At 44.3% G+C, this 7,020-nt stretch overlaps 1 protein-coding gene across 2 annotated transcripts in view; it reads left to right on the top strand.

Moving 5' to 3' along the window:
- Positions 1 to 911: 911 nt before the first annotated feature.
- Positions 912 to 7,020, top strand: part of PAG1 (phosphoprotein membrane anchor with glycosphingolipid microdomains 1) — a 143,261-nt gene continuing 137,152 nt past the window's right edge. For both annotated transcript variants that reach the window (XM_032609969.1, XM_032609968.1), the window contains exon 1: positions 912 to 1,364. The gene's annotated coding sequence lies outside the window, so the exon portion shown is untranslated. The remainder of the gene's footprint in view (positions 1,365 to 7,020) is intronic.

Below are 7,020 nucleotides of genomic sequence, written 5' to 3'. Positions count from 1 at the left end.
TCTCACTGCAAAGGTCTATTCCCAACTCCTAGCTGCTGGTCTAATATCCTGAAGTTTGGTTCAAACAACACCTATATCAGACTCATCGAGAGCGCTCCTTAGGAATGGAATTCCAGAGACCCGCCTTTGCCCAGCCGCTGAAGCATAACCACTGTAGATAGGGCCCGTGAATATGCTCTGCATTTTCAGAAAGCTACTCGGGTGATTCTCACGCAGACCAGAAGCTCTATTCCGGACTCTAGACCACACTTCCAGTAGCCAAGATAAGGTGGTCTGGACCTGCAGCACTGACATCATCTGAGAGCTTGTTAGAAATGAAGAATCGCCCCGTAGTGCCCAAACCTACTGAATCAGAACCAGCATTTTGACAAAATCCCTAGAAGATTCTGTCACACCTTTGAGAAGCTGTACTGTACCTTGGTGTCACCTGGGAAGCTTTACAACCTAATGATACCTGGGCCCCATCTAGAGGTTCTCATGTACTTACTATTCTGGATTCTGGGGTGCGGACGGGGCAAAAAGGCTCTTACTAGTTCCGTAAGTTACTTTAATGTACAGCCAAGGTACATTGTCCCCTAAATCCCACCTTTTTAAGGTTAAACTATAACCTGAGTTAAATTGGCTTTTGTAGGCTTGCCAGGGGCCCTATGGATCGCTTAGATTAAACAGTGATTTTTCAGAGACAATGGACTCTGGAGACAAACAAGTTCAACCACACAGCTTAAGGTTCACCGAACCCCAGGCGGGAGACTTCCGGTACCTTCCCACGAAGGAGCTGGGCATCGCACCCGGGTCCGCCCCGCGCCCCGACCCGGCCCCGCCCGCCTCGCCCCCTCCCCGCCCCGCCCTCCCCCGTGACGTGCCGCAGAGGGCCGGGCTCATGCGCACTCGCGTCCCGCGCCCCGCACGGCTGCACTGCTTCGGCGGTTGTCATTCTCCGCGGCGCGGCGGCGAGTGCCGAGTGCGGCGCGTGCCTGCCTTCCCGCTCGCTTGTCGGCGCGGCTGCGATGTGATCGATCGCCTGGGAGCGGGCTGGCAGCTCTCCCCGCTACAGCGCCTCGGCTTTTCCCTGGCCGCCTTCCTTGTTAAGCCCCGATTCCCTCGGAGCCGGAGACACGCACCAGAGGCTCGAAGCGCCGCACTCCGGGGCGGGCGGCAGCTGCAGCGCTCGGGACCGCGCGGCCGGGTGCAACCTCTGTCGTCGCCGCCGCCGCCGCGCTTGGCACCGCGGAGCCAAGGCGGCTGGTGCAGAGCGGCAGCACCTCGCCCCGCACCCGCCGCCGCCCGGGCGGTGCGGGGCCGCGGCGCTCTGTGCGCAGCAGGAGTGCGGTCCCCCCCGAAGGCTCCCTGTCGCCTGCGTCCCAGTAAGTTGACTGTAGTTTTTGAAGTTGGAGGGCGCCACGGGAAGGGGAGGTTCGTTTTTGTTATCTTCACGTCGTGGGAAGCTGGGGATGGCACCTCTTGTTAGCAGGGCTCCAGCTTGGGGAGTTGAGGGTGCGAAGCCGCGGACGGGGCACGCGGGGAGAGGAAGCAGTCCCGGGAGAACTGGCTCCAGCCTCTGCTGAACGTGCCAGACGGAAATGCTGTGAGAGGACAGGTGCTCTGAGGGCATTTTGCCTGCTGCTGATTGCACATTCCAAGCCCTTTGACTGTGTGTGTGTGTGTGTGTGTGTGTGTGCGCGCGGGGGGGGGCTGGGGGGTGTTAAGGGGGTCCTGTCACCTCCATCGCAAGTCCTCAAGGGAATGACTCTAGTAATATTCCTGGATGCGATAGATCTTTGGGGATGGGGGCTAAGTCGTTCCCTCTCAGGCCTCCAGGCTTCCCGCGCATCCCACTTTTCTCTTCCCCTATGCAGAAGTTGTAATTGGAGACCAGTCCTTTAGGGAAAGACAACTTATATGTCAACCTAGAGTTCTGTGCTATAAGGCAAATAAAATGAGAAACCCGCTCAGCATGTATGATTTCATACACTTTAAGAATGTGAGCAAGTCTCAAAGCAATAGTGTTCAGATGATGACACTTGGGTTTCACCCTTACTGTCCTCCACCTCTTATGTAAGCCTTCCGGCAGGATAACTGTCTCTCTGCAGTGGCTGCAGCTGTGGCTCTCCATTCCATTTGTTTAAGGTCTAGCTTGAATGTATTTAATGAAAATGTTGACATGATATAGCGCTCTGCAGTCTGAAACAGAGTGCACTCTTCAAATTGGAGTGTCTTCTCCTAATAGGGAATGTGCAAGGAAAACCCCAGTATATTTTTCAAGGCAGCTCCAGGAATTAGACACATAAATCATGTTTTAAAATAGCATGCATTGTACAGAGAGCTTGCAGAGGACCCCTTTGAACACATCCCCTTTGTTTTAGAAAAAGTGGAAATGGTTCATGCCAGACAGTTGTTGAGTCTGAAAGTTAAGTGTACTGATAGGCTTAATTATCTTAATAAACAAAGAGCATGATTTATAGGTAGCTGCCCTGCCCTACTTTGAAGGATAGAATTCTAGAATTCTTTAACCTTTCTCTCGTCTGTCCCCTAGAGATTCCTTTTAAGCAGAGCAATAGATTATCATCATTGATGTTTAATATTTTAGTTGATTAAATTTGTAAAAGGAGTACTTTGAAATACCATACAGTACTGCTATGACTGTTAAGACAGTGAATATTAGAAATAAGGAGAATATTCCAATTTTTTGGTAGAGAAGTCATTAGTTTAATAAAACAGATAACATTGACTGCCCTAATATATCTTTTTTAATGTGGACTTGTAATAAACGTTTAAATCAAAACTCAGGGTTGTGTTTTGATGTAGGATTTATTTAGGTACTCTTTAGAAAAAGCAGCACATTTATTTATAGCATTCTAGCACATGGAACAAGATGAACTAGTTATAGGCACCTCATTTAAAAACATATCATAGTTTTTTTTAAGGAATTCTAAGAAAATACACAAAATGTAATTTCAGAAGTTGAAAAGATAGTCAACACTTTGTACTTGGTGAGAGCAGCCGTTGCTCATCTCTAGAAGAGATTACATCTGAGCATGGAAGCACAAACAGGTTGACCCCCTCCTAACATGATGCACTGTCACATCATGGTTAGGAGGACAGACTAGGGAGCCATGCTGGCAGCTTGGGTACCATCTGTTTGAATCTGGGCAAGTTACCTAAACTCTGTGCCTCAGTGTCTTTGTCTGTAAAATGGGGATAACAGTTACCTATCTCTCTGGATTGTGGTGAGGATTAAGTGAGTTCATAGATTTAAAGCTACTGAACCAGTGTCTGGCTTATTAAACTGAGTAAAATTATTGTTAGGAAAGGAAATGCATCTTTGGATTCTGCGGACATTGAATGGCTGCTGATGGAGGTTAACAGAAGCAGTTCACATGTATAATAGGAGAGAGGGTATGAGTATTTATTGAATACCTCCTGGTAATGCAGACACCAGCTGGTGTTTGACCTAATGTCTCTTTCAATTCCTCTCCAAGATGGGTAGCTTCATCTCCACTTTGGAGAAAAGGAAACTGGAACTCAACAAGATCAAATAGTAGAAATCACAGTTAGGATTTTAACCCATGTCTGTCTCTTTCAAACCCTGTCCTTTTTGGCCCTGCTGCCTCAATTTGCAAACTGCTTTTTCCATCTCTTCTCCTTGAATCCTCATAATAACATAATAAAATGGGTGCGTTATTATCTTTAATTTACAGATGAGGAAATTTACTTTAAGCAGTAAAGTATGCAAAGTGCTTAGCTCACAAGATAGTTCTCCATGACTGGGAGCTATTATTATTATCATAATTATTGTTTAAAAGCTTGCCTACATTAGCACATGGTAGAGATGCCAGCAGGTGAAATGAGTTTTCTCCTTCGGTTTGAAGTGGATTCCATTGCTTTTCACTTCCCTATTCACATATTCAGAGAATCGAGAAAAAGAATATGGTATGTTACCCTTCCCACGGTTCCCGCTGGAGGACAGCACTCCTGGGTTTGTTTCCGCCCGCAGATGTAAGCTGCAGGATCCACACAGCTTAGTGAACCACCGCAAGCAGGTCATCCGTCGATCCACAATCAGCATCATCTGTGAGCATGAATTCAGTCCCAGCTGGAGAGCACCCCTGGGGCAGAGAGGCCCTGCACTTTGCAGCATACTGTACTGTATGTTCAGAAATGGAAATAATTTACATTTCATATTAAATAAGCATGCTTCCTCTGGGCCTTAGTACCAGTGTGGTGGGAAGCAGTTTTAGGGGTCTTGTGTGAGCAGTCCAGTTCGCCTTCCGTATCCTCTGGTTCCACATCTGTGGATTCAACTAACCTCGGGTTTTAAAAATATATATTTTTTAATTCCAGAAAGTTCCAAAAAGCAAAATTCGATTTGCTTTGCTCCAGCAGCTATTTACATATTGTAGCATTTACATATTTACTGTTTACATGGCATTTACACTGTATTAGGTATTACAAGTAGTCTAGAGATGATTTAAAGTATGTGGGAGAATGTACTTTAAGGTTCTATGCAAATATAATGCTATTTTATATGAGGAACTTGAGCATCCACTGATTCTGGTATCTTCACGGGTCCTGGAACCAACCCACCCATGGACTCTACTTTGTTAAAAGTCTGGTCCACAGCCTGTCAAACTTTTCACTTGACTTCCGAAAGTTGGGAATGATTGAAAGGCTTTTTTCCTGTGGCTTTCTTAGATTATCATCCAGATCTATATAGTATTCTGGCCCTTGGTAAATATTTACTCTGTTTTCTAGATATAAAAAATCTAATTTCTGTAAAGGGCACATATGCCACAGACAGCTTACAGACTGATTTAATATTTAAAGAAACCTGGTATACTACCACTGTAAGGTACTTCAATACAAATGTTCTAATTTGGCTTTTTTTTTAAGTCAAAACTCTCTGTACAACATGTTGATTATAGTTAATAATACTGGATTGCATATTTGAAAGTTGCTAAGAGAGTAGATCTTAAAAGTTCTCATCACTAGAAAAAAAAACTGTAACTATGTGAGGTGACAGATGTTAACTACTCATCATGGTGATCATTTTGCAATATATACAAATGTTGATTCATTATGTTGTACACCTGAAATGAATAGTGTTATATGTCAATTACATCTCAATTAAAAAAAAGTCAAATCAAAAGTCTCTGGGTGTGAGCTTCCAGGAGGGTGCCAGATAGAGTCCTTGCCATCAACTGAGTCTTTCTGCAGTTTTAGCTCTCCTTGTCAGAGTACAAATATTCCTTTTTAGTCTTTCAAGTGCTTTTACCTACATTTCAAATGCTCCTCTGCTCTGGGGCATTCTGTAGTAAAAATCTTCCTCAGTCACTTTTGTGACTCGACCTGGGTCCATAATTTACTTTTAACTCATTCTTTAGAACGTACATAGTTCAGTTTTATTTTTTTGACTATGTTAACTATTTATTGGCTTACCTCTAAATCGCCAACTAACTTGCCTCTGACATCTAGCTATCCTTGCTGTCAGAAGACATACAAGAAATGCAAGCTAATTTTAATATGGATAAAGTGAATGAAGACCATTTAGTCTCCCCAGTTATCTCTACTGTTTTGAATTATCTTCCTTTTGGGCTTGGGGAGTCTGGGGCTGATTGTATTTCTAGAGCTCTTGCCTCATACATCCGGGAGAAACTTGTTGGAGGTTATACTAAGTCTTGGTTCTACAAGCAAGCTGTTCACGTGCAACATGGCAGAGACAGTCCCACAAGGCTGGGACGTTGCTGAATTTGAGGGCGAGGGTTGGGTGTGGGGAAAGACAGCTCCGAGTATGATTTATCTGCCACATCCTTACTGTATGGAATGAATAGCTAACACAGAGCCCTTACCGTGGGCTGGCTGCCATGCTAAGAACTGTACGTACCATATTTACTTTAATCAGTGACCTTGTGTGGTTACTTTGTTATCCTTTATTGCACAAGGGGAAACTGAGGCCTAGAAAGGTCAGAGCACTTTCCAAGATAACACTAGTGTGTTTTTGAGTGAAGAGTGGAGGCCAGGAGTCTGATGAGGCCTGGCATTCTACTGCATCCAATTCGGGGGCCTTCTTATGGTTCAGCTGTGTCATATAGATATCCTCTATTGTGCGTCTCAAAATAATCCTATACTATCTCATGTTCTCCCCACAGTGACCCTAGGATAGAGCTAAAGGGATGGTGGAAAGGTCCGTGCCCACCGTCTTCCAGATCTTTATTGAGGAAGAGTTTACAGCTTAGTTCATGCAATGAGCTCAGAAAAGAAACCCCCATGTTAGCATTGTGAAATAGGAAGCATAAAGCCTTCCCGTGATCGTGGGACACAGTGGAGAGGCGTGCAGATTTTGTGTTTGATGTCACATACTTGCGTCATTCTCATCGAAGAGAGAAGTGTAGCAACCTGAGATTTTCTTAGGTGATTTCGAAAAACTTAAATCAAAAATGATTTAATCAGCAGTGAGTATGACTACAGCAGTGTCATGTGTTGTTCACGATGAACTGATGGTTTTAAAAGTAAATGAACAAGTATGTCTCACAAGCGAAGTGCAAGCGTGTTGTCTCAGAAAAGGAAAATTGTGTCACATCTTCTGTGTCTGCATCCGAGTCTAACTCCACTCTAAATGCAGAGGGAAAGGGCAGAATTTAAAACCAACATGTAATATTTTCAAAACCGTTTCCCTGAGCCTCACCTCCTCTATTTTTTCCTGATTTCACACTGGAGCCAACGTTTGTTGCAGAGGTCTCTGTATTATGCAGCTGCCCTTTTGTAAGAAACACTTTTCCAAAATCAAACAATTTTAAAAACCCATTAAAAAAAGTTCTTCATATTCTTTGGGTTTTGAGTTATTATTTTTGTTGTTGTCGTTGTTATAATATTTCGGTATATCATGTTAATGTCTCACCCACTCCCCCTTCTTGGTTTTAGAGGACTGTATAATTTTCATGCCTGTGAGTGATTAAAAACTTATGAAAAATTCAATTTTCTAAGTGTGGATTTTATGGCAGAGGACAGGGAAATTTGGCCTGA

The sequence above is a fragment of the Phocoena sinus genome, chromosome 17, assembly GCF_008692025.1.
Source record: "Phocoena sinus isolate mPhoSin1 chromosome 17, mPhoSin1.pri, whole genome shotgun sequence".
NCBI lineage: Eukaryota > Metazoa > Chordata > Mammalia > Artiodactyla > Phocoenidae > Phocoena > Phocoena sinus.
Note: the sequence above shows the minus strand (reverse complement) of the source record. Positions and strands in the feature narration are given on the sequence as shown.